This window comes from Tursiops truncatus, chromosome 21 (assembly GCF_011762595.2).
Source record: "Tursiops truncatus isolate mTurTru1 chromosome 21, mTurTru1.mat.Y, whole genome shotgun sequence".
NCBI lineage: Eukaryota > Metazoa > Chordata > Mammalia > Artiodactyla > Delphinidae > Tursiops > Tursiops truncatus.
In genome coordinates this window covers 17264945-17291200 of record NC_047054.1, presented here as the reverse complement: position 1 = coordinate 17291200, position 26256 = coordinate 17264945, and the positions used below count along the sequence as shown (strand labels likewise).

Here is a 26256-nt window from a genome sequence, read left to right as displayed (position 1 = left end):
ACTGTACTGTGTACTCCTATATTTCCTCAGCAGAATTAAGTTCCAGTTGTGAGATGCAGGATACTCATCCTGGTGGCTGTAAGCCAACCCCGTGGCCCCTTTTTAGAGTGGGGGCTACTCAGAGGCTAGAGAATAAATGGAGTCTGGAGTCCTGGCCCAAGTTCATCTGACAAGAGATCCAGTGCATCTATGGACACCCAGGTAGAAATGTCTGTGTTGCCCAAGGGCATAATCAAAATGACTATGCTTAGAGCTGGCAAAACCTCACCCCGCACAGGTTCTTTGACCTGCAGAGTAAATCATCTGTTAAGAAAGGCCAAATGGAAGTCTCCTAAAGGTGCCTCTACTGGCCATGGTAAGAAATCAAGAACAATGTCATGTCTTGAACAGAACTGTAGGATGCAGGGGCTGTGAGCTCTGATATACCCTAATTTAATTTAACAAGTTAGCCTGCAGCAGGGTTCATGTTTAAAATACATGGGTCAGGGAATGACTTGGAAATTTGTGCTTCCCATTCCCTCCACTTTGCCTATGCTGGGTCCTGGTTCCTGGGAGGGAGAGGGATCCTTCTATAAGGGGACAGAGCAAGTTTCCACTGAACCTTAAGTTACATCTTCTCCCTTGGCATTTTCAGCTTCTTATTCCAGGTGACCAATAAGCAAAGAAAGAAGTTCTGATTAACATGAGGATCCAGGGCTGCTATGACATATTGAGGACGGAGATGACAAGGTCCTTCATGTGCCTTTGTAGGGCTTCCTCTGGCTAGTTCAGCCTGTTTGTCCATGTTCGAGGAGAGTTAATAGCCCCCAGGAGAAGCCCTGCATCAAAGGTGATGGAATTGATGTGTAAGTGTCCGATTTCCCTCTCCCTCAATGAGAATTCTGAGACACAACATCTACACTGTCTCCCAAAGGGTTAAGCGCCACTTGTCAACATGCTTTTGATAACACCCTTTATTAGTTTACTTCCCTCCCCCATCTTAATTCCCTATTTCCTTATTCCTCTCATATAAATTTCTTGCAGTCAAATCCTTGTCTCATGTTGGTTTCTGGGGAAATCCAAGCTAAGATAGAGTCCTTGAATATTGTCTTTTCTTTAAAGACATATTCATAACATTTTAAAAATACTATGCACACTTCAAAACCACGGGGGTAACACACATTACAAACAGTGTTCTCATTATTTGCACCCTCATAATCGTGACCCAAAGGTACAAGAAAATTTCATCTGCATCATCTCTTTAAGGATCCAGGAAGTTGTACACTGATTTAAAAAAACCATTTAAAGTGCTTATTTACAATTATGTACATACACACAGATGTTTTTTGTTTGTTTGTTTGTTTTTGCGGTACGCGGGCCTCTCACCGTTGTGGCCTCTCCTGTTGCGGAGCACAGGCTCCAGACGCGCAGGCTCCGGACGCGCAGGCTCAGCGGCCATGGCTCACGGGCCCAGCCGCTCTGCGGCATGTGGAATCCTCCCGGACAGAGGCACGAACCCGTGTCACGCTGCATCGGCAGGCGGACTCTCAACCACTGCGCCACCAGGGAAGCCTCACACAGATGTTTTAAATTTGGGTACTTAAGTGGACAAATTTCTGCTCTTTGAGAAACATGCCTATGCAGAACAGCTTGTTTATCCCTTGAGTCTTCAGTGAGGTTGCTTTAAGGCTGTGTACATTGTACTTTGCCTGAATCCCAGGAATGCTTTTCACATTGTTGTCCATAAGAATGGCACCTCCTGGGGTCATGCAGGGCACAACCGGCTGGAACTTAAGGGTATAAAACATACAGTTGTAAAATGAATGTTTACCCCCTTGGATATTACTGTCAAACTTTCATAAAAATAAAATGATGTGAAACAGCCTATCAAATTGAACCCCTCCCCCCAAAAAGGAAACGTTACACTGTGGGTGTTGAAGTTACTTTTATTCAATGCAGGGTTCATTGTCCTGAGTTGCTTTATCTAATGCTGGAATGTACTCATTGCACCATATTTTAAAGCAGTATCCTCTATGATTCTATATGCACCCCATAGTCTAATCACATTGGAACTAGATAAAGGGGCACTGTCAAATTCAATTTAGCCAAGATTGCCTCCTCAACAATTCTTCAAAGATTTTATTCACATAATTCATACAGGAGGATTAGAATATGCACTCAGTTCAAAATGATTACTTTGCTATTCTGATGATCATGCACAATTTATTGCTAATAAACTCCTTTGTATAGTTTCCCACACGAACAAGTGGAGTTTCTCATGGGAAATATGCTTATGTAACTTTTTGAAAGAAATTTACACTAAATTTTGTATTTCCTTAAAAAAAAATGTGAAACTGTACCTTAAAGGGAATAACGTACTAGAATCGTACAGACAATTAAATATCCACTATGCCTATAGTGAATGTGGTTTAAAAAATAATTTTAATAAATAATTTCAGTTGACTGCACGGTTATATGAGTAACCTTTTAGAACAGATGTGGAAAATTGGCATCCCTGCCTGGGAACTAATTCAGCCTGTATTTGTGTGTTGCCTATCTGGCTCAGTGTTTAAATTTTTGTATTTCAATGTTTTCTCAGTTCTATAGCCTCCTTCCCCCCACCCCACTATCGTCTGATGCCCAGCTAGCCTCAAAGTTTGATGTTACCTGCCTGGCCTTGCTGGGAGGTTGAGATTGCAGCGTTAGAAGTGGGGCCCCAGTAGATTTTCCTAAGACTCATCCTTAGATGCATTTAATAATAAATGGGAACGTATTTTTGTATACTTTTAATGATTATCACTTACCTACATAGGCTGTGAAATGACTGAGAATTTAAAATTAAAATGTTGTAATTTCAAGATTTTTTTTCTTCTCTCCTATTTTTCTTCTGCTCATTATTTTTTGCTCTAAGTTTCCCTGAACTGTAAGAAGGCTAGAAAGAAGGTCAACACAGGGGCCAACAGAAGGGAAAGCAGTATGACCATCAGGCTGAGGTCCTTTCGGCCAGTTAACAGGTCATGGGTCACACTCTGGCGATGACTGCTGCTGACACAGGCAAGATGACCCCAAAGATAGAACTATTGTTGGAAGATTGCTTGGACAGATCAACCTGGCTTAAAAGTATCAGTTATTTAAAACTTTATTTGTTTCAATGTAATGTTAAAGATAATGCTACATTATGTGGTTTACATGCACAGCCTGAGAAATGAGTTAGATTTTTAACTTGAAATTGTATTTGGAACTGAATTTTAGACTGATGGGGTATGAACCATGCCAAACCTTAATGAGTGACTTAACTGGTTCGCAGTGTTTTTGCTTACCTGTGTATCACTCTCACAATCTTTTGGAGAAGTTAAAGGGAGTATTATTATCCTCACTTCACAGGAAAAAGAAAGTGAAAAAAATGCAGTTGAGAACTTTTTGCTCAAAATCATACATTTAGCTAACTTAGCAACCAGTAGGATTAGTTTGTGTTTTTTACTGCACATCTGAATGTAATTATATCTTTTTAGTTCATGATTTCTTCCCCAGAATTAAATTTTGGGAAAGATGAAAATGAAAACCCAGGCAGAACTGAAGTGCCTTCCAAATTAGGCCAGGATCCTACTCAGGTTTAGCCTGGCTGTACAAGCTCTCTCCCCAGATGCAGAAGCACAAAAGCGCAATTTCCCCTAAAGCTTCTGGAGAAAATGCACACAGTTTCTAGTGCGGTCAGATTTGACAGTAGAGACTAGGGAACAAGCCACATGAGAGCCAGCACTCTGAACTCTTCTATGTAACCGAGGAAGAACTCAGGTGTTCTCCCTGGGACGGAGTAAACCAACATTGACTTGTATGAAGAAACTCGGCGTACCAGACTGCTCGTCATTAAAACAGACTCTGCCTCTCTGTCTAGGATACAAAAGGCACAAAAGACTGCTTAATTTGCTGAGAGGCATCAATTCGTGCCAATCCAAATATAAAAGTAAAAGAGGTGGGAGCTTTAAAAGTATATTCTCTGGGGCTTCCCTGGTGGCGCCGTGGTTGAGAGTCCGCCTGCCGATGCAGGGGACACGGGTTCGTGCCCCGGTCCGGGAAGATCCCATATGCCGCGGGGCGGCTGGGCCCGTGAGCCATGGCCGCTGAGCCTGCGCGTCCGGAGCCTGTGCTCCGCAACGGGAGAGGCCGCAAGAGTGAGAGGCCAGCGTACCGCAAAAAAAAAAAAAAAAAAAAATGTATACTCTCTGAAGCTCTCATCCCCTGAGGTCCTTAAGGACAGGTTACCAACTCAGAGCTTTTTAAGGGAAGGATCTTTTAAGGGATGGAGCCCAAGCCAGACAGTAAAACATCAAAGTCATGCTAAACAAGGAACCAACTGTCCCTCTCCCTTCCCCCCACCACCAGAGGTTAATTTGCTTTTCATTGTTTGACCTCCAAGTATTTAATTTTTTGATGAGGCTACACAGAAGCCCTGGAAGGTGGTAGACAGTAACATTTTCCACATGAGCATTTTCAGACCGAAGTTTTGCAACTTGGAATTCACAGCGCCGTGCAAGAGGTGGTTGCTAAGTGGAAATTGGGATTTGGATATTTTTTCAGACTTGTGCAAGAACTTTTGGGTAAGTGATTCTACTGCGGCTAAGCTTTATGAATATATGGTGTTGATGATCTGAAAGGTTTCAGGTCAGTATCTTAAAAGTCCAAACCTATCACCTACCCATTCACCATTGCTGCTTCATTCCTTTGGGACCAGGAGACTTCTTAAATCAGGTAAGCCTTTTCCTGCCAGAACTTGGAATTGCATTTGCTTCTCGAATTTCTCATCTAGGTGTTTTCTCTTCATATTGATGACGTCCTTTAGCTATCAGGCCTTGAGAACAAGAATGGGACTTACAAGAGGAGCGGGACTTCCCAGGGCCCAGAAAGAGGCTCAGGAGGAAGTAACAGGGAACTGACGGGGATGATTAGGCTCCAATGAAGAGGTAAGGTTACTTGCAGGTAGGATTCTGTCTATTCCCACTTTTGGGAACTGAAGTATCCCCCTTCTATTTGATTGGGTGTATCCAGTGACACATTTTTAAAATGGAAGTTGAATGAATTTAACATGAAGAATTGTGACCCCCCCAGGACATCACAAAACCAAGGCTGAGAAAAAATGCTGTCAAGTCAGCACTGCTGTGACCAGAGAAAGCAACCACACTCCTTTTCAACACAATTGTACTATCTGTCATTTTGTCTTAGAAATCACAGTAGTGACTAAAAAGGAAAAACAAAGTCAGAACCTGGAACATGGCAGAGTAAGTAAAATGAACCAACCATCCCAGTTTCCCTGGGACTGAAGGGTTTCCTGGGTCCTGGGGCTTTTAGTGCTAAAACTGGAACACTCCTGGGCAAATCAGAATGGTTGGCCAACGTAGATAGGAGGCAATTTAAATAAACACTGAGTTCTGTTCTTTATTTGGGTCAGACCCTCCATTCAAAGGTTTCCCCAGTGCGGGAGAACATTTCCTCAGCAAAAACACCATGCGGTGTCACTGTCTGGGAGCATACATTGGATCACGCTTTCTGGAAACTTCGTCAGAAGCAGGGCTGGCAACGTGCATGTAACTTTTATCCTAGCTTCAGGTCCTGGATATGGTAAAGCCTGGAAGGAAGCAATGGGACAGAGAATGATGAGAAAAGTAGGCAAGAGGTCATCCTAGAGGTGAATGAGCACATAGAGGCACGGGAGATGCGTCGACCTGAGTCCCTTCCAGCGCATGGCACTCACCCCAGCCAATGGTCTACACGTCTACCCCAAGCCTCCTCAGTGCTTTCCCACCTCCTGTGTCCCAGAATGGCTTTATCTTTCTTCCACAGCTGCAGAAAAGCAAGCTATCTGTCCTTCAAGGATCTTTTGAAATGCCACTTCTTCAGGAAAGGCTTCCTGACCACTTCTCTCCTTTAAGCTTCCACAGGGCTAATTTTCTTCTTCAGTCGTTTGGCGTTTTCCTACCGTGGTGTCAATAATTGATTTTCAATGTCTTATCCCCCTAGCTGGGTTGTGAAGGGGTGGATCATTCGTGCTTTTTAAAAAATTTGTTGCATCTTGCTTAGCCCAGGACAGGCTTGTTGATTGTCTAAAGCAGCGCTGTCCAGTAAAATACAAGGTGAGCCACGTTTGTAACTTAACATTCTCTAGCAGTCACATAGAAAAAGAAGTCAAAAGAAACAGGTGAAAATAATTCCAATGATGTAGATGGCCTAGCCCAAACATTACTTCAACATGTAATCCATGTGAAAGAATTATTAGTGAGCCATTTTTACATGACTTTGATTGTATGGTCTTTGAAATTCAGGGTATATTTTACTCTTCAGCACATCTCCGTTCAGGTTAGTCATGAATCAAACGCTCAAGAGGTGCACGTGACAAGTGGCTACCATCTTGGACACATGATAAGTCAAGAAGATATACTGATGGGGTCTGTACAAGATAGGAGTTTAGTTTGATTCTATAATCGATGAGAAGACACCATGAGTTGTTGAGAAGACTGCAGTAACTTGTCTTAACATGATAAGGATAATATGGAATCTAAAAAAAAGAAAAAGGTTCTGAAGAACCTAGGGGCAGGACAGGAGAAAAGACACAGATGTAGAGAATGGACTTGAGGACGTGGGGAGGGGGGAGGGGAAGCTGGGACGAAGTGAGAGAGTGACATGGACATATATACGCTACCAAATGTAAAATAGATAGCTAGTGGGAAGCAGCTGCATAGCACAGGGAGATCAGCTCGGTGCTCTGTGACCACCTAGAAGGGTGGGATAGGAGGGCGGGTGGGAGGGAGACGTAAGAGTGAGGGGATATGGGGATATAGGTATAGGTATAGCTGATTCACTTTGTTATACGGCAGAAACTAACACACCATTGTAAAGCAATTATACTCCAATAAAGATGTTAAAAAAAAAACATGATCAGGATAGAGATTAGGGAGACAGAGATTAGAAATCAAGAGAAAAAATTGTTTCTGTAATACAGAATCAACGGAGGAAGAGTAGCAGCACTTCGTGACTGATGGAACATAAAAAAAAGTAAAGGAGGGCTTCCCTGGTGGCAGTGGTTGAGAGTCCGCCTGCCGATGCAGGGGACACGGGTTCGTGCCCCGGTCTGGGAAGATCGCACATGCCGTGGAGCGGCTGGGCCCGTGAGCCATAGCCGCAGAGCCTGCGCGTCCAGAGCCTGTGCTCCGCAACGGGAGAGGCCACAACAGTGAGAGGCCCGCGTACCGCAAAAAAAAAAAAAAAGTAAAGGAGAGAGCTGTAAATAACAATTTAAGGTTATTACCAGGAGAATGTATAACTTAAAGAGTACCAGAAAAATAGTAAGAAGAAAGCTGGAGAGAGATATCAGTCTAAGGAAGAGATGGATTTTTCTTCAATCATATAATTTCAAGTACTTGCAAGTTTATCTCCCCAGAGACACAGTTTGGAGCAAAGACAAGGTCTAACAAAGTAGTTTTGGGAGAGATGCCATCAAGTTGGCTGAGCCTTAGGGATGGATAACAGCTAAGATTGTGAAGGTGGATGAAGATAAAATGATTCAAGAATTTATTCTTAGGAGTTCCATAGTTAGCAAGGAGGACAAAAAGTTGTCAGGATGGTAGGAAGAAAATGAAGAGATCACGAAAGCCAAGGGGGAAAACAATTTCCAGACAAAAGGATAGAAAGCCGGAGAGAATTTGAGGCAGTTGAAGACTGAGAAAAGTCCACTGGACATGGTTAGGAAGCCATCGCCGGAGCAGTGAGAACCTTTGACAAGGTGGAGGGACAGAGAAGGATTTACATCAGCTGAGCTCTCTCCTGACCCCCTCCCTGGTTTTCAGTCCTTAGAGCAACAGGCTGACTGAAGATGTTTGGATTGAGAAGGCTGACTTTTTTCAGCAGATACAGTCCCAGCAGGAATCCTGGCCGAAGGAAACAGAGACCAGCACGGAACGGGTGGAGCTCTGGGCGATTCTTGATTAATGGCCAATGTAAAGAAAACCCAGAAACTAGCTGAGTGGCAGGATGTAGGGAAATTCATAGGGAGAGCAGTGCAGAACTGAAAACCATTGCGAAACCATTATTTGGTCTTTGTTAAAAGACAAGTCGAAAAATACAAATTTAAAAGATAATTTGTCTTATAAGCGCTTATTGTATTTTTTTCAATATTTTATTGTTTATCTTAAGGGATGGGTAAATATGGAATGTGTGGAAAATCACCTTTCATTTTTTACATGTTTTTGAAAGGGAAATGGAGAACAACAGTGGCCTGAAAGCACTTGAAACTCTAGTGGTCTGAACTCTGATCCAAGACTTTTTTCTCCTTCAAGCCTATTTATTCAACTATAAAACAAGCTTCAATATCTAGTATCCAACCATTTAAAAAAAACTGGTGGATTTTAGCTTTGTCTTTGCTGAAATAGCTTGGGGATAATAGAGTCAAAATTAGAACTAATAAGAATCAACTCATTCAGCCTTGATAGTTAAAGTAAGTCCCTTATTCGTGGATATGAGACTTACTCTGGGTTGTGTTTGGCAAGTGTAGGATACAGGGTGTGTAATTTATTGAGCTACAAAAGTCCCTTGAACTTTCCTGTAATTTCATAAAACCTTAGGAGTTCAGACATGCACAAATGTTTCTGAAATCTTTGGAAGACAACAACCTAGATTACTCCTTCTGCTGAAAATGACTAACTTGGATTTTCTGTTTCATTTCTAAGCAGGAAGTTTGACAGATGAAAATGAAAAGTGATTACTGTACAGTACTCCACACAGGAGAGGCAGAGGTGGATGAAAGGATTAATCAAATAGGGAGAAGACAATAATTCTGTTTCTGTAGCAGGAATAGAGTAGTGCTAAAGGAAATGCAAATGAAGATGTCAAAATAGCTTAGTCCATGTCAAACATTTTACTTCTAAATATTCTATTCTAATATCCTTTGTCTCTCAGAGTCAGTCTTAAAGACTCATACTAGATCTGTGGATCTTCTATTCTTTCTACATCTAAATACATTTTAACATTTGAGAGATAACCAAAGATGAGATACGGGGTTCACAGTTAACAAATAATTGCAAACAGGAAAAGGAATCTATAAATCAAAACTTTTAGTGTGGGACTTTCTTGGTGGCACAGTTGTTAAGAATCCGCCTGCCAATGCGGGGGACATTGGTTCGATCCCTGGTCCAGGAGGATCCCACATGCCGTGGGGCAACTAAGCACGTGCACCACAACTACTGAGCCTGTGCTCTAGAGCCCGCGAGCCACAACTACTGAGCCCACGAGCCACAACTACTGAAGCCCACGCGCCTAGAGCCCGTGCTCCACAACAAGAGAAGCCACCGCAATGAGAAGCCCGTGCACCACAACGAAGAGTAGCCCCTGCTCGCTGCAACTAGAGAAAGCCCGCGCGCAGCAGCGAAGACCCAACGCAGACAAAAATAAAATAAATTAATTAAAAAAAAAACCTTCTACTGTGTCAAGATATTCATCAAACATTGTGCTTGTTGGAAAGGACTTGTTCGTTTTTGCTTAGAGATGAAATAGCTTTTATTATTGACACACATGGACACATGTATTGTTTCAGGAAGTACCAAAATCAGATGGGCAGATTACTAGATAAACTCAAAGATTGGTATTTTGACTAAATTGGCAGTTTCTAAATGTCAAATAGATTAGTTTATCCCCAATCATTGTTCTGCAACCTAATAACAGACTGTCCCTTCACGATGTTTAAATAAAAATATGCGGGGAAATAATCTCATAAATTAAAAAATAGCAATCTCTATTAAAGAAAAAAAAACAGGTAAAAACATTTAGATTGTGTTCTTAACCTTTAGAAGTTAGACAAATACTCTTGCGTCTTGAGTCTTCACCCCCCTGTACAATGCCTCTTAGCCTTTGCGGGACTGAATGAATTTGGTGTCAGAGTCTATACGTATCATTTTCCTCAATGTCATTAATAATTATTTGCATAAGGAATCTGTTTTATACTATAAAAGTAAGTTTATATTAACAGTGTCTCTATTACTTAGGACATTTACTGGAACAGATAATACTCTTGTAGCCATGTTGCTATTTAGATTTCCAGTTCTTTAATGGGGTTCTTAACGGCTTCATGAGGTACATGGGCTTCTGAAATAGTCATTGAGATTTTGTACATGGACCAGTTTCTGGAGTGAAGCCCTAGATCTTTAATCAGATTCTCTTGGGAACACATGTCTTAGAGAAGTTAAGAATGATTTAGAACATCACATGAAAAATGTACATATAATTCTTCAATATGAATTTGGCGCTTTGCCAAAGAGACGAGCATTACTGGTAGATGAATAAAGATGTTTACCACAACACTAAACAAAATAAGGTAGATCTTTCCAGCAAACAAAAACAATAATATACACTCACTGCTCAATTCAGTGCCAGCGTTGGCCTCCTTTTGGATTAAAATGAACAGTTTCATATTGTGTCTTTAATCTTATCAGAGACCCCTAAAGTAAACAACAGCACAGCATGAGAAACCTTGGTCATGTAACTCTTACTACTCTCTCAGAAACAGCAAATGTCACTTTCTTATAAGCCCACCCCTAAATCATCAGGACTACCTATTCACATTACCGGGATTTTCAAACTAGCAACTAAACATTGTAACAAACGGTTTACGGTTTTTACTGGTGAAGTAGTACTATTTGACAAAGCACGCCCATCTGGGTTCTATTTATTACGGTCCTTGACATATTTTATTATCATTACTTTCTTACTTGCAAATTCTTCTCAGAATAAAAAATAAATCGGGGACAAAAATCCCACTTAGAGGAACTCTACTTAGAAGCAGCCTCGGAGATGCGCCTGAGGCTGGGACCTCCAGGGAGAGCAAGAATTCGCCGCCCGGCAGAGCTCGGCCTCCCCGCCCGCCGGCGCCCACGGGCCTAGCCCCGGCCGAGCGCACGGCCAAGTGCACCGGGCCGTAGACAGACTCCGCGGCGCTGCAGCCCGACCCTCCTACCCCGAGGGCTGGCAGAGTGGCCTGGACTGTCGGGGCGGGAGGCGGGCTCGGGTGGGGGGTCGGCGAGCGCGGGGGCCGGAGGGGGAGGAAGGGGGGAGGGGGAGGCGGTGCCCCCCGGCCAGGCCCCGCCCCCGGCGCGGCTACACAAGCTGCGCCCACCTGCCCAGCCCGCCTTCTGCAGCGCGGCGGCCCCGGCGCTAGTCTCGGCGCGGACCAGCGAGGCGGCGGCCGCTCCAGCAGCCTCCCCGAGCCGCGAGCCCTGACACTCTCCTGCCACTCGCCTATCCCCGGCCCCTCGTCGCGGCCCTCGCGCTGCCCCAGTAAGTTGCCGAGGGTCGGGCGGCGCGGAGGGGCCGCAGGCGAGGGGCGGCCTGGGCGCCGAGCCGGAGGGATAGGGCTGGGGCGGAGGCGCCCGGGGCCGCGTCCAGCTGCGCGCAGCTGCCCGGAGGCCGCGCTCCGGCCCCTCGGAGACGGAGAGTCCCGGGGCCGCACTCCGGGCTTCGCCTCGCCCCGTGCGGCCCCCAGGGCGTCGGGATCCGCGGCCGCCGTGCGGGTCGTGGGGGCCGGTAGGCGGCCTGGCACGGCGACGCCGCGGTTCCCTTTGGCCGCCCTGGTCCCGAGGGGCCCTGGGCACCCTCGTGCGGGAGGACCGGCCGGGCCTCCCCACCCCGCCCTGCGCACTGGCGGGTCCCCGAAGTCGCCTGCCGCTCGCTTGAGGCTGTTGGGTTACATATAGGACACCGCTCGGAGCTCTGGAAGTCTTTTCACACCCCGACCTGCCCGGGACTGGTAGGACAGGTAAAATGGCTCGTCGTGCTGTCTGTTTGGGGTATTTTTTAAGTAATGGGGTGCAGTTTTAAACCCTTTTGAGATGGGCTATATACTCTTCTAAGCCTATTTCATGCCGCCTTCAACCTTGAACTCCAAATACCATTCTTGACGTTTAGGAACTCTGCCGGTCAACCCCAGAGTACCCGTTCCTCCGGAGAGCTTTGCAAGTTCTGGGTATGCGTATATCCAATCCAAGGACTAACATTTTCAGAGATTGTATCTTAAAGATATTGAAAAGAAATCCGCTCACAGAGTTATATAAGTCTTTTGAAGTGCAAACAGTACCCAGATTTCAGGAGTAAAAATGTTCAAATATTCAAACTCTCAAATATTTATGCAGAACTGCCTAAAAAAGCAGTTTTTAGACTGGGGATAAGATTTATCTAGTCGTTTCTACAGAAACACTCATCCTTTTAACTAGGGGATATCGTCAGATTTTATTCAAGTAGAGCTATCTGAATCCCGGCGGGACTTGAGATACGAAGTCAGTGTGTCTGTGGCTTCCCACTTGATGCTTTTTTACTCTTGCCCTAGGCAGTCTTTAGAACCTCTGTCACTTCTCTTCCCCCTCAGCATTAATAATAATTATTTCCTCAGGAAATTGCAAACATTTGTGCTTGTGATCTTCTTCTAGAAGATGTACAGGGTAAGAATATGCTAATTATATGTTTATGGTTGCTTTTTCCTTTTTGTAATATTAAATCCTTTTTTTCTTTTAATCTCACTAAAGCTGGACATGGAATGATTTCTCAGTGAAATAGAACATATGCATTTTTATTTCTCCCTGAAAAGCTGCTAGTTAGCTACTCTGGATGACTCTGGAAGCCACATTATTTATTAGGAGTTTTCAGGTTTCCTCCCTTGCCCCTCATTTGGTTTCTGCACTGTGCCTTGATTAGGGGAATGTCATTTACCTTACTTAGTCTTTTTGGGTGTGCCGTGGCCTTGGAAACCAGAGTAAAACTCTGCATGGTATCTGCAAGGATTCAATTCACAGAATCCTTGGCCTCGTTTAGCTTAACCTGTTACTAAAGCCCTTTTGATTCCAAAGTCTCTAATCATTATCCCTGGATTTAGAGGCTGGAAGGGAAGACATGGTACCTGTTGGAGTTTTAAAAGTCTGAAAATACTCTGGAGTTTTTCGTCTTGTACACTCATATGTTTTTGTCATTGGGACATATGTGTCCGAAGGATTTTAAAGTTCATGTTTCTTGCTTTCTACTGCAAACCTGCTCACCTTCTCAGAGTGGAGGTGCCTAGTCTCCTTTCTAGGTGGCCTACCTTGTTCTCTTCTCAGGCTGCCTTGCGTAATTTATCATTGGTTCGCCTGGCTCTTCTGGCCAGACCTGGAGCACTTGTCTGTGGCCATTTCTTCTCTTTTTTGGCCCTACTTTTTCAAATGGACTCTCCCTCATAGTTTTTCTTTGTGATTTCTCTATTTAGCTTAGTTTCTGTCTTCCCTTCTGTTTTGTTATATTTGCTTGCTGCTCCATATATCCATATCTGTCTCTCTATACATGTATGTATTTTTTAAGTGTTCAGAGCCATCTGCTTGTTTTCTTTTGATGCCCTTCAGTGACCAACTTTCAAAACAGAACCTTGAAGATACTGGTAGGTTGCTGTTTGTTTTATTATTTCCCCAAACAGGATATGAACACATCGATTTCATGGACTGGCTTCTTGTAGACTTACTGCATGTCAGACATTTAGAACAAAAGCAACATTTTCAGTTGAGTATATTTCTGAATATTCACATACTTAGTAACATGTGCCCATTTGGATGTTTTGTCACCCAACTGAACACTGAAAAGCTCAGTTAACTAAGATTTCAGTTACATGATACCTCTTGTCTAAATGATTTTGAGGACTTAAGTGGTTAACTTATTCCTACACCTTTATCTGAATATTCAAAACCGTGTAAATATAGCCTGGATAAGAAAAAAAAAATAATGATATTGTTCTTTTCATTGTTTTCTGTTTTAATAGCTTTTCATTCTACAGGCTAACACAATGTCTGGCACATAACATGTGCTCCTTATTGTTGAGTGAACGCCACTGATTTTAATACTTTAAGAAAGGGTGTATGTCTGTCTTCAAAGGTATATTCCTTCATTGGAAAGTACTGAGTCCCTACTCTGTACTCAGCATTAGACATCGAAAAGTAGTGTGCAGCTCCAATTTTGGAGAGATTCTACAATTATTTTTATATTCCGGAAACCCTCCATTGATGGATTTTAAGAGTAGTTATTTATTTTGTTGTAATTTTATGTAAAGTAACAACACCTATAAACAGATGACTTCAGTACTCTCTACACCAGGAAGCAAACAAGGAACACATTCTCTGAAATGTGAAGATGATGTTACTTTCTGTTCCATCATCAAAAGCACATGTGCTTTGGCATTTCTGTTTTACTGGTAGTAACAAATTTGTCCTGACTCTTATATTTTCCTTTCATTGCATTTCTGGCTATTTTCTAAGAAGTGGTGTCTGTGGAAATGCTGTAGATGCTATGGACAAACCCAAAGCAACGACTGGGGGTTCATTTCCACCGGACTCTAACTAGTTGATCAGGCTCTAACTAGCTGAGTTAAGATAATCAGAGCATGATTTACCTACTAATTTTTTTTGTCCAATTTGGTAAAAGTAACTGTTATATATTAATCTGTGGAAACAAGCAGTATGCTATTATTTTTCAAGTGCTTGTGGACTCTTTTAAACCTTAAATGTTTCTGAGAATGGCCTCTGCTGCCATTGTTAACCTTCTCATTGGTAAGTACAATTAGTGTTGACTTAAGATTTGAGTTAATGTGGTTTTTGTTTAAAAGTCTGGATTTGAATATGTGGGTCACATCTCTTCTATTCATATTTAGACTTTTACTTCCAATATCTCTCCTCCGAAAAGTCTGTGGTTCTCGGTTTTTCTGGGTGTGTACGAACATGAATGGTTTGTTGAAAATCTTGAAGTTTCTTACATCCAAGATTGAAACATCAGCTGGGTGTCCTATGTGATGACTTAGTACTGCAAATGTCATGTATTGAATTTTATGTCTTCTCCTTATCCCACTACAAAAATAAAATAAAAAATACAAAAATAAAACCCATACGTTCACACCTATTCTAGTACTGCATACTAACTAGCGCCTCTGTTCAGAACTTGTATCATCTGGGATTCGGCAGTGAGGTGGATGAGATAAGAATATTTCATAACCTTTCTTCTAGGAGTTTAAAAAAGAAAAAAAGCCCTGACTATGTTATATTCATTTTTGGAATATTTTATGAACAATACACAACAAAGAATTTTTATGTTCCTTGTTGATTCTTGCTAGTTTTTCCCACAGTTGTGGGGAAAATTCTTTTCTTTCCTTCGCCCACTCTGGTTTCATCAAAGGCTTTTAAGTGTTCATACAGTCATACCTAATACAATGCTGTTTATGCCATCAAAGCCCACTTCCTTCCAGTGGAGACCTAGTGATCACCGTGGATAGAGCTTGATGTCGCCAGGGATGCTGAACAGTACTGTAATTAAGATGCTCATTTTATGCTTCTACTGTTGCCCATCTTTTTTTTGATTTTAATGGATCTTGCCATTTAAAAACAGATGCTTGTCTTTTCAAAAAGTCAAGTTTAACATAAACCTTCAAGCTCACTTCTTATTCATTCTACTCCTTTGTGGGCAGGGAGATGTTATCTGAGTTGGTAACTTATAATTAGAAGATAAAAGTTGACGGGTTAGGCTCTTTTCTTCACTTGGCTCTGGATATCCAGCTGTCATCTGGTAAACGATGATAATGGTGATAGTTACTAGTGGAATTAACAGTCATTATATATTGAACCGTAAGGAAAAAATTGGTTCTCTTTGCATGTTCAGCCTTATTTGTTTACTTCCTCAATGTGAACTCGGGGAAGATTTTTCAGAATGCAATTCGATTTCTACTTTAAAAAAATCACACTAAAATCTCTAGAATTTGAAATATATTTGAGTGGTGGGGTGGGAAGTCATCTCTGTATCACATGCAAATTGTATTTTTCCAAAGTATCTGTATCCTTTGGATTTTCTCCCTCACCAGCCCCCATTCATCCTGCTGGTTTCTTAAAAAAAAAAAAAAAAAAAAAATGCATCCATTTGGTGGAAACAGCTGAATTTGATTTTTGTGAAACTAGCATGCGAAATCATAGTTTTTAGCAATTGTATGTACAAACAAATTACTGAAATACTGTTTTGATACATTGGGATTCCCTTGGAATAGGAAATATGACTTTGATTCTAAGAATATCCTAGGAGATGATCCATTTGGAGTCTTCCATGATCGGAGGTTAGCTAATCCATTTTGGATGAATATGTGTTATAAATATATACAGCCCAGATCGAGAGTCTGTAGAGAAGCGAAGAATAAATCAATGACTTTGTCTCTGTGGGCTTTGACCACCAGTGAAGGAGTTAACGAGTACACACACAGTAGGAAGAGAATGATAAAGCTGCCATTTGATTGAGCCATACACAAAGCTGAAGGTATCAGAAGGAGAAGTAACAGTCTGTTCTAAACTTTTTTTTTTGCGGTACGTGGGCCTCTCACTGTTGTGGCCTCTCCCATTGCGGAGCACAGGTTCCGGACGCACAGGCTCAGCGGCCATGGCTGACAAGCCCAGCCGCTCTGCGGCATGTGGGACCTTCCCGAACCTGGGCACGAACCCGTGTCCCCTGCATCGGCAGGCGGACTCCCAACCACTGTGCCACCAGGGAAGCCCTAAACTTCTCTTTTTATAATGTGTGTTGTGTTCCTGACATAGACTAAATGCTCCATCAATTTAAGGTACTGTTGTCATCACCATTACAGTTACTATTATTGGTGTTAAAACCACTATCACTCTTCCTCCTCCAGTTGCTCTTTGGTGAAACTTGGGTCACTTAGACTTGAGTTCTGACTGAGCATTTATTCACAAAAATTTGCATTTGGGAGGGGGCAGTAATACTTATTAATCATTTGGCAGAACTGTCTGCCATTTATTACCCTGACACTCAAGAAAATTATGATGTTTAACTGAGAATTCAAACTATTCTGAAAGGTCTTAGAGGAAAGTTAAAACACATTAGGAGATTATATTTTAGGTGGAAAGTTTGAAGAATAAAGTCATTCCAAAAGTGCAGTCAAATTAAGAACATGAGATTATCTTAACTTCTCACTCTGACAGTTGAGTGTTATGTTGGTTAAGTTTAGTGCATTCATACAAACTTAGTGCGTTTAAAACCCATAAGGGACCTTGTCAGGAATGTAAAAATCGTAAGAGGTCTTCAGCCGTCCCTCCCACTTTTGCTTCTCCTGCAGGAGTCCCTCTGAAATCCAGGAAAGCAGTCCCCAGCTACAGTTTAGTGTTGGTTCTAGTCTTGGCTTTCAGTTTAGAATGGACAAAGGACTAATAAAAAAAATGCTGGTTGCTGAAGAGATACTTTTCTGTTACTTGTTAGAGAGGGGAAAGTTCTTTTGTTAGAAGGAAACACATTTGGTTCAGTTCCTACCATTGACCTAGAAGAAGAAAAAAATGTTCTAAAATAAATTATTTAACCAAAAATATATTTACTGTCATATTCAACATAGCTCTTCTATTGTACAAGGAGGGTTTTTAATGAAGACATGCAACTGGGTACCACTGCTTCACCTTCCAGGTTTCAGGCTCTTGTGAATGTACCTTTAAAAAAAAAAATCTGATAATTGTTCCCAAGAGGTGGTGTGTGTGTGGGGGAACAGGGAATTGATTTACATTCTCAGTGTAATAGGCAAATCTTTATTTAAAGGACTCCTGGGGTGAATCCATTTCTACTAGGTAAAAATCACTTCATAGGGTTTTTGTTTAATGGACCTCAGATGCTCAGAATTCCTTTAATCATAATTCTTTGTTTGCAGTACACTTTGTCATGCCATTATTGGCTCATGTATGGCCAATAAATATTACCCATTTTAGATTCTTGGGTTGGGTGGTGGGTGGATATTCACTATATTATGATTTTAAAATGATATATGAATAAATAAAATTTTAAATTTCCCCTAAATAAATTAGTAAATAAAATTTTCACAAATGTCTCCTTTGTGTTTTTCCTTCAAGTAGAGAACATCTGTACTGAATGAAATTTTCCTTTCGTTCAGAAGGACAGCTTTCTTTAGACAGTGATTTTTTTTCCTCCTAAAATTCCTTTATATTCACTTCCATAACATTCCTGGTATCTTTTTTTTTTTTTGGCGGTACGCGGGCCTCTCACTGTTGTGGCCTCTCCCGTTGCAGAGCACAGGCTGCGGACGCGCAGGCTCAGCGGCCACGGCTCACGGGCCCAGCCGCTCTGTGGCATGTGGGATCTTCCCGGACCGGGGCACGAACCCGTGTCCCCTGCATCGGCAGGCAGACTCTCAACCACTGTGCCACCAGGGAAGCCCCATTCCTGGTATCTTGAAGCAAAGGATACTTATTATTTTTCAATGGGGCTCATAGTACACAGGATATTTGCAATTTGCTTAGGTGCTTGTCCTGATAAAAATCCAAATGAAAACTTCCTTGTAGTTTGTATCAACTTGGACATGAATAACTCTGGGAAAAGCCTGTGTCCAAAAAAATTCAGGCTACTCTGTATAGATTTTTTATGTGCTTTAATTATCATGTTAAACAACACAATTTTATACTTGTATTTCAATCCAACACAAAGATTTAAGTGGTTTATTTAATTCCGTTGTAATCTGAGCAATTGTTTGGGAGATATTTTCGTGAGACTTAGAAGGAGCCTGGGGTGAGCTTTGACACTCCATCCTAAGGGCTTAATAACATTCTGGAGTGTTTCGGCGACATTAGGAATTTACCTTTGTTCCAAGGCAGCCCATGCTAGAAAACGAAGTCAAATTGACTATGATTAATCAGGCGAAGTGAGATTGCTGTTTCAGCTTTTAGTTTTTGACATTTTGCAGCGATCTGGACTTTCAGGAAGGAGTTGACAGAAGGACTAACAACCTTCATCCAAGTGTAAAACTTACTGAGAGTTCAGTTTTTTCATCCCTTTGAAATTAGAGGGCACTGCTGAGTTTTTAGTGCATCTCAGCACTTGGAGTAAGTATTGAGCACCAGCTCCGTGCCGTGTGAGCATGTGTCTGAAGAGGTGAATGAGAGAGGCCGGTGGGGCTCCCGCTTTAGTCTCTATGGAGCTTCATGGTGTTCAGAGTGAATAGTTTCCTCTCTTTGGCTTTTTAACCTATACTATGAATTTACATAGACACATTTGGAGCAGAAATTCAAGGTCATATTCTTTTTCGTAGAATCATATTAATGTTTACAACATGGGGTCCATGCTGTTTAAGCAGTCTGTGAAATGTAACTGTGTATCTCCTAAAAGACTGGACAAGTGAATCAGGTGGGAGAACTAAAGAGATTCAGGTTGAAAAAGAAAAGATTACATTGACGTATGTCTTTTCTAACGAAAGGCTTCATGACAAGTTTCATACAGTTTTGATCAACTGTATTTGAACTAATGGCACTTAACAGTTCTTTGGTATAAGTCCTGTAGTACTTAGAATTCTTTGATATACAAAGATATCAAAGATGTCAAATTCTTTTGATTCTAATAATGTCTATACTTAAATAGAAGAAAGAAGAACCACACATATGCATGTAAAATGCCCCTACCCCATGGGAGTTCAAGAATCCCTGAATTCCAACCAGTGGACACCTAGGGTCTCTGGAACCCAGAATAAGAAAGAACCCTGCAACTCAGAAGCCATTTCAACCTGTGGGAAAACTGTCTTAGGAGAGAACACTTTGGGGCAGGATGGGGCCGTCCCGGTCATACGTCCTTTCCCCTTGTTGATATAACATTGCTTGTGGCCTCCGAGGACGACGAGCTGAGGATGGGCTCAGAGGCGGGTGGGGCAGTGGGGGGCTCCGAGTTAAAGAGCCCGGACAATGACGCAGTGATGACCATTCCCGTTTGTGCCATGGTGGAAGCAGTTCCCTGGCCTTGAAGGGATACTTTGGACTTTAATTGTCACCAGCATCAAATTCCTCCAAAATTCTCAGAATTCTTTCCTCCAAATTCTGAGATTCACAGATGTCTATGTCTACCTGTGGGCCAGGAAATAAATTTGATTCTAAGTTAAACTGAGATCATTGAGTATGTATACACAATGGGAAGTATACACAAATGGGAAGAAAAAGAAAGAATGGATAAGAATAATCAGTGCTCTCTTTTCTTATCTAAAATTGGAATACCTTTCGAGTGACATTAGAAATCCAACCTTATGGCTCAATGTCAGTCTGACATGGATCTTCTTGTAGAAATCTCTGAAATGTAATAAACTTATAGTTTAATAGAACTAAAGAGGTCATAATAAAGACGTAAGCATCACCGCAGAGCCTTGTCAGTTTTCAAAGTATAAAATAACTAACTGAAGGCTTCCCTGGTGGCGCAGTGGTTGGGAGTCCGCCTGCCGATGCAGGGGACACGGGTTTATGCCCTGGTCCAGGAAGACCCCACATGCCGTAGGGCGGCTGGGCCCGTGAGCCATGGCCGCTGAGCCTGCGCGTCCGGAGCCTGTGCTCCGCAACGGGAGAGGCCACAACAGTGAGAGGCCCGCGTACTGCAAAAAAATAAAATAAAATAACTAACTGAAAGCTTTTCCTTTTACTTGTCATGTTTGTTTAATAGCATGCCTAATGAATAATAGCAAAGCAGAGTGAAGAATTTTTAAGTTGGTTTCTCTACTGAAATTCTTATCCATTGCCAAACTTGTTTGGTAAGTGGTTAAGATCTGTAAGGTTTTGTTGCAAAAAGGCCCTCTTTTACATGCATTACATTTGTGACATGGTGGTTGTGTAGGTGGAGTCGGGTCTGTGTGCAGTATTCATCAAGAAAACAGCACAAAGCGCATTTGCAGGCCGTGGAGAAACAACAGTGGGTGTTGATAAAATTTGTAGTACTAGAGCTTCGAAAACGTGCCTGTTGTAAACTCTCCTGAAGCTTAGAGTTCCACCTTTAAAACAAAATCATTTTTTCATTAGATGATAGTACATGAATAAGGCACTGCATCCTGGAAGTTTGGTTCTACCGTTGTAAGGATGGTGACACACTGTCGTGCCGGCAGGTTTTGTATTCCATTCCCTAAGCTTAACAATATACCGAAAGCTGTCTTGTGGGCAGTTTCTCAAGTTTGGAAGCTTTCACCTCCAGCCCCCGTGGTCATGGACAGTTACTGAGTTCTTGGCTCTAAGTGTACCAAGCACGGTGCTAGGCAGGTTTGTAAAGGAAGTAGCCTCCTGAGAATGACATTTTAGAGCTCTCTTTTAACAGTTAAGAAAGTGAGATCTTAAGAGCTGTAACTCATCTGAGGTCAGGACAGCTAGGAGCAGAGTGAAGACGTGATTTCAAGCTTTTTGACTTAGCAAAAGCGCTCATTTATACCAGGCCATTCCGTTTGTGTAAAAGCAAATCCTAATCACTATAATACACTACTTAGGTGGTAGGAATTTTATAAGTGGGGATCAAAAGACAATTTTAACGTGAAAGTTTTTCATCTTAAAATTTCTTGGAAATTAACATATTTGAATAAGACATTTTAGTAATAGCGACAAGCTCGTGATGTGAACAGTTTTTATTAAATAGCATATTTTAGCCCCCAAAATGGAAAAATGTAATCTTAACCTAAAAATAAAAAGACTTTACACATGGATTCTAAGCCATCTAAAGTCATTAGGATTTATACCTCGTAAGTGGTGCTTTTAAACAAGTTCTGTTTGGAGTGCTGTTGTGCTATCTTTCAAAAAAAAACCTGTTTGAATTTTTGCTTTTTCTGATTATCATAGCTAACAGATGGTTTGCACTTAGTTCAGTGAACCAAACAAAAAAAGAACAGACTTTGCATAAAATTTCTGTTGATGGTGCATTTTATCTCACTGAAATGGATCACATGAACTTTCTGAATAATGAATAGCATATTTACATTATTCTGATCTTTTTTGCTACAGAGTAAGAAAGAAATGTGAAGGACAAACAGCCTAGTATTATCATTTTAAAAGTTATTCTGGTGAATTAAAGTATTTTTCTATTCTTGACTGCATTGCTAATGCTGGGTATGTTCCATGAGCTGCTTGCAAAAAAATTGTTCCAGTGACTTTGAAAACATAAGGAACTGTTTATCTCATTGAACTACTAGAACTGGTAGTAAATTAATTTTTATAAGGATTTTAAGCCTTAAAGTTTCAAGAACCCACATCATTTTGCTAATCCCAATTTTGAAAGAATTTAGTAGAGTTGCAATCCAATATTTGTCTTTGTATTGATTCACCATCACCGCCTGTTCATAGTTGTTGGTCGATGCTTGTGTGTGGTGGGAAATGTGTACATGATGGTGGCCTAAGGTGGGCAGGATGGTATTACCGAAGTGGAGGTAACTTGACTAGTGAGGAGTGCAGGTAGCAGCTTAGTAGTTGGTACCAATGGTAATTGAAAATTCAAGAGTCTTGTTTTAGGAATGGGGCTTTACTTCATCACATACAATTTTAATTCATTACATATTAGACCAGAGAAATCAGTAAAGTGGAGCTATATAATTTCACTTCTAATTTTGTATACATGAATCAGAATTCAGACTGTTTTCAAGAATTGGAAGAAAGGTGCTCATTTTATTGAACTAAGTATAATTTCTGTTGAGTGAAATAAAAGGGGAAAAAAGAATGCAAAAATCTTGATTTTTTTGCCCTCCCCAAAATGATGTATGTAGAATAATATTTGTTTGTTTTTTGTGGTACACGGGCCTCTCACTGTTGTGGCCTCTCCCGTTGCAGAGCACAGGCTCCAGACGTGCAGGCTCAGCGGCCATGGCTCACGGGCCCAGCCGCTTCACGGCATGTGGGATCTTCCCGGACCGGGACACGAACCCATGTCCCCTGCATTGGCAGGCAGACTCTCTACCACTGCGCCACCAGTGAAGCCCTAGAATAATGTTTTAAGGCAGAGAAAGTAATGTTTCTCTAGTATTCTTGTCAACAGAACTTCTACTGCAATTATTTTCTGAATTGGATTTTCCATGTCTTTAAAGGCATAATATATGCATTGCTAGTTTAATAAATCATGAGATTCTAGGCTCAGAAGAAGCCTATACATTTCATTTTAAGCAGAACCATGCCTAACCATTCCTCATAGGCGTGTGGACTATGTAAGAGTGAGCTGGAGATTGTACATGTGCAGACATAGCTGCAGGAGGGTCAAAATTTCCTAACTAGTATCATAAATAATAATATTTTCATATTTAAAAACAAAATGTTGAGACTATCTATAACTGAAGAAAACAATCAGCATTTTGTCCTTAATTTCTTAATCCCCCAAACGTCTATGTAACAGTGTAGGTCAAAAAGGAAAATCCTGGGCTTCCCTCAACCCACAAACAGCATGTAAATATCAAAGGCACGTAATAATCTTGATTCTTCCCTGCAAGAGTCCATGCTCTGCCCTTACAGGATTGCTTGGGAGCAAAGTAGCTGAGCACATTCATGAGGCTTCCTTTACCTCACAGAGTCTCCCGTTGATTTGCTCCCAATTCCCTGGGTACAGGCATGTGATACAAATGAGTGAAACAGGTTAGTGCAAAATAGTAAGGAATGGTTGGGAACTGTGAACCAGAGAGCAATCCATTTTAAAATACCATGTGTCCCAAAAACATACACTGGGAGTTGGGAAGAGTGACTGATGAAAGATTTACACAGAACCAAGCAGAGTTCCTGACATTCTGAGAATGTCGCATTGTGGAATGAGACTGCAGCCCAGAAAACCCATATGTGTATCCTAGATCCCTTTAAATATGTCAGAACACACTGGCAAATGAAGCAATTCCAAATCTATTTTCCTTTCTTAAAAAGACACATAGAAAGAAAGAGGTTGGGAAATATCCATATAGTAGCTATTGATGGGAGTTGACGCCCATCAATTTTCAGGTTTTCCGGATTTCCCTATTCTCTTAAGGATACTCTGAGTGGAAGCAAAATTCAATCTTGGCAGAATGTCCTCTCCCTGCTTCTTAGAGCTCGTATTTGTCTCGTAGGCTAGCTTCGTTATCCTTTCATTCAGCCAAAAATGTTCTCTTGTAAAAATGGTCAACTAAAGCCTCATCTCCAAACAGATTCTACTTTTTCAAATTGTGAATCACAACTTCTGTAGGTCTTGGAAGCATTCAGTAGTGAGGATAAAGGCAGTGGAGACTGATAAGTTTTGCTGAAATGAGAAAGGTAAAATCTCCTGATTGTGTATGATCTGAATATTCCCAGCATTTAATATTGTGATTTTCTAGGCTATGTGGGTGAATGATAGAGCTTTTCTTTTCTGGTCTTGTAGAAGATTGTTTCATGTGTGATAGGTAGGTACATTGGTAGAGGTTTTTATTACCCGCTACTCAGAGTTAAATATTCCATACAGGGGTACATGGGGAAGGGGAGAGACAGAGGAATTACAGTTGCGAATACTAAAATAGGCTTGTTGCATAAGGTGAACCTTTAAACTTGAGAAAGGTTTACCAAATCAATATCTATTTGATCTGAATAGGGGATATGTAATGGTGTAATACCTTGTGGGTTTTTAAAATTTTCTAGTCACCGTGAACTTACGTGATTATCACTTTTTTGGGAAGATGAGGATGTTGAGTGGGGTGGGAGGTTTTTGGCAATATGGACTTTGGTGTAAACGAACTACCTGTTCTCTGACTATTGGTTTATATCTGCAGAGAATCATGACAAACTTAGTTTATCAGCCACAAAAAAGAAGTTGTATCATTAAATCATAGAATCTGAGCTGGCAGATAATTTAGCTAATAATCTTTTTTTTTTTTTTTTTTTTTTGCGGTACGCGGGCCTCTCACTGTTGCGGCCTTTCCCGTTGCGGAGCACAGGCTCCGGACGCGCAGGCCCAGCGACCACGGCTCACGCGCCCAGCCGCTCCGTGGCACGCGGGATCCTCCCGGACCGGGGCACGAACCCGCGTCCCTTGCCTCGGCAGGCGGACTCTCAACCACTACGCCACCAGGGAAGCCCGCTAATACCCTTTTAACTAGACCTGGTTCCTCACATTTCTGAATCATTCTGAATCACCTGTCCTCTCTTTAAAATGACAGAAATCTGACACCTTTCTTGGAAGGCAGCTTCTAATGGACAGGAACACTCTTTATTAGGGTGTGATGCATTGTACTGGGTCAGTGTCTTACTCTTTTTTATATTATATCCTTTTTTTGTAGTTTTATCTTCTAGTATAATATGGAGTCATTGTCGTCTTACACATTGCCATTCACATATTTAAAGAAAGCTATCATCTCTTCGCTAAGGCTTTCCCCCACCCCAAGAGTGAAAAGAAGCAAAATGTAGAAATATGAGCAACTTGTCTTTCTAAAGCTCTTTGCCCAGCACTTTTCTTGTTCACTTAACCCTTATATCACTTCTGTAACATCTCTTTCCAAGATGGGAAGACTGAGAGTCCAGTGACTTGCCCAGACACATGGCCGGTAACTCTCAGAGCTGATTGGCTAGACTCAGAGCAGGGTTCCCTCTCTGGGGCCCAGCTGCCTCCCTGCTTATCGTACCTGAACACCTGCATTGTCTTTAATTGCCTTCAAGTAATGACGTGGCTTCCAGACCCCTCACCCTACCCTGGTCACTCTTTACTGGACATACTTGGTCAGCATTTAAGAAAAAGACGGCAGCTACAGCCAAGCATCCATCCATGCAGGAGATATTTGAGTGGCTGCTATGTGCCAGACATTCTCTAGGTATTTGGGATATACCAGTAAACAAAGCAGTCAAACGAAGTTCTTGCCCTCATGAAGCTTACATTCGGAGGGTTTCCAACAGGGCTCAGACCCCTTCCCCCACAGCAACACCCAAGAGGAGTTTGAAACAGGGGACTGAAGAATTGGAGTAGCGGGTTCTGTGCTCTTAAGAAGTTAAGATGGGGGACTTCCCTGGTGGCACAGTGGATAAGACTCTGCGCTCCCAGTGCAGGGGGCCCGGGTTCTATCCCTGGTCAGGGAACTAGATCCCACATGCATGCCACGACTAAGAGTTCCCATGCCACAACTAAGGAGCCCGCCTGCCACAGCTAAGACCTGGTACAACCAAAAGAAAAAAAAAAGTTAAGATGGGAATTCTATATGGAAACTTAAAATAATGTATTAAAAAATATAATATCTCTGCTCATTTCCCCCTTTTCATCCCTTCAAACAGATTCCTTCTCTGGATTGAGAGAATAATGCTGACTTCTATTGAATTATACCAATTTATTTCCGGGCACAAAATGAGGCCACAGAAAAACTTTTGGTAATAGAAGAGAAAGGTCTCTGATATTATCAGAAGCCATTTGAAATAAAATCTAAGCAAAATGAAAGCATGTAACATGTGATTTGCTGGGCCCAAGACTTTATTTGTTCTGGGGTATGTTCTGAAT

General features: G+C 41.8%; 1 protein-coding gene across 2 annotated transcripts in view; it reads left to right on the top strand.

The window, feature by feature from the left end:
• The first annotated feature begins 11139 nt into the window (after positions 1 to 11139).
• SLC7A2 (solute carrier family 7 member 2) overlaps positions 11140 to 26256 on the top strand; it is a 74078-nt gene continuing 58961 nt past the window's right edge. Inside the window, exon 1 of one of the 2 annotated variants that reach the window (XM_033848837.2) lies at positions 11140 to 11295. The gene's annotated coding sequence lies outside the window, so the exon portion shown is untranslated. Of the gene's footprint in view, positions 11774 to 26256 lie in introns of both variants that reach the window. The other variant, XM_019921631.3, reaches the window with a different exon arrangement.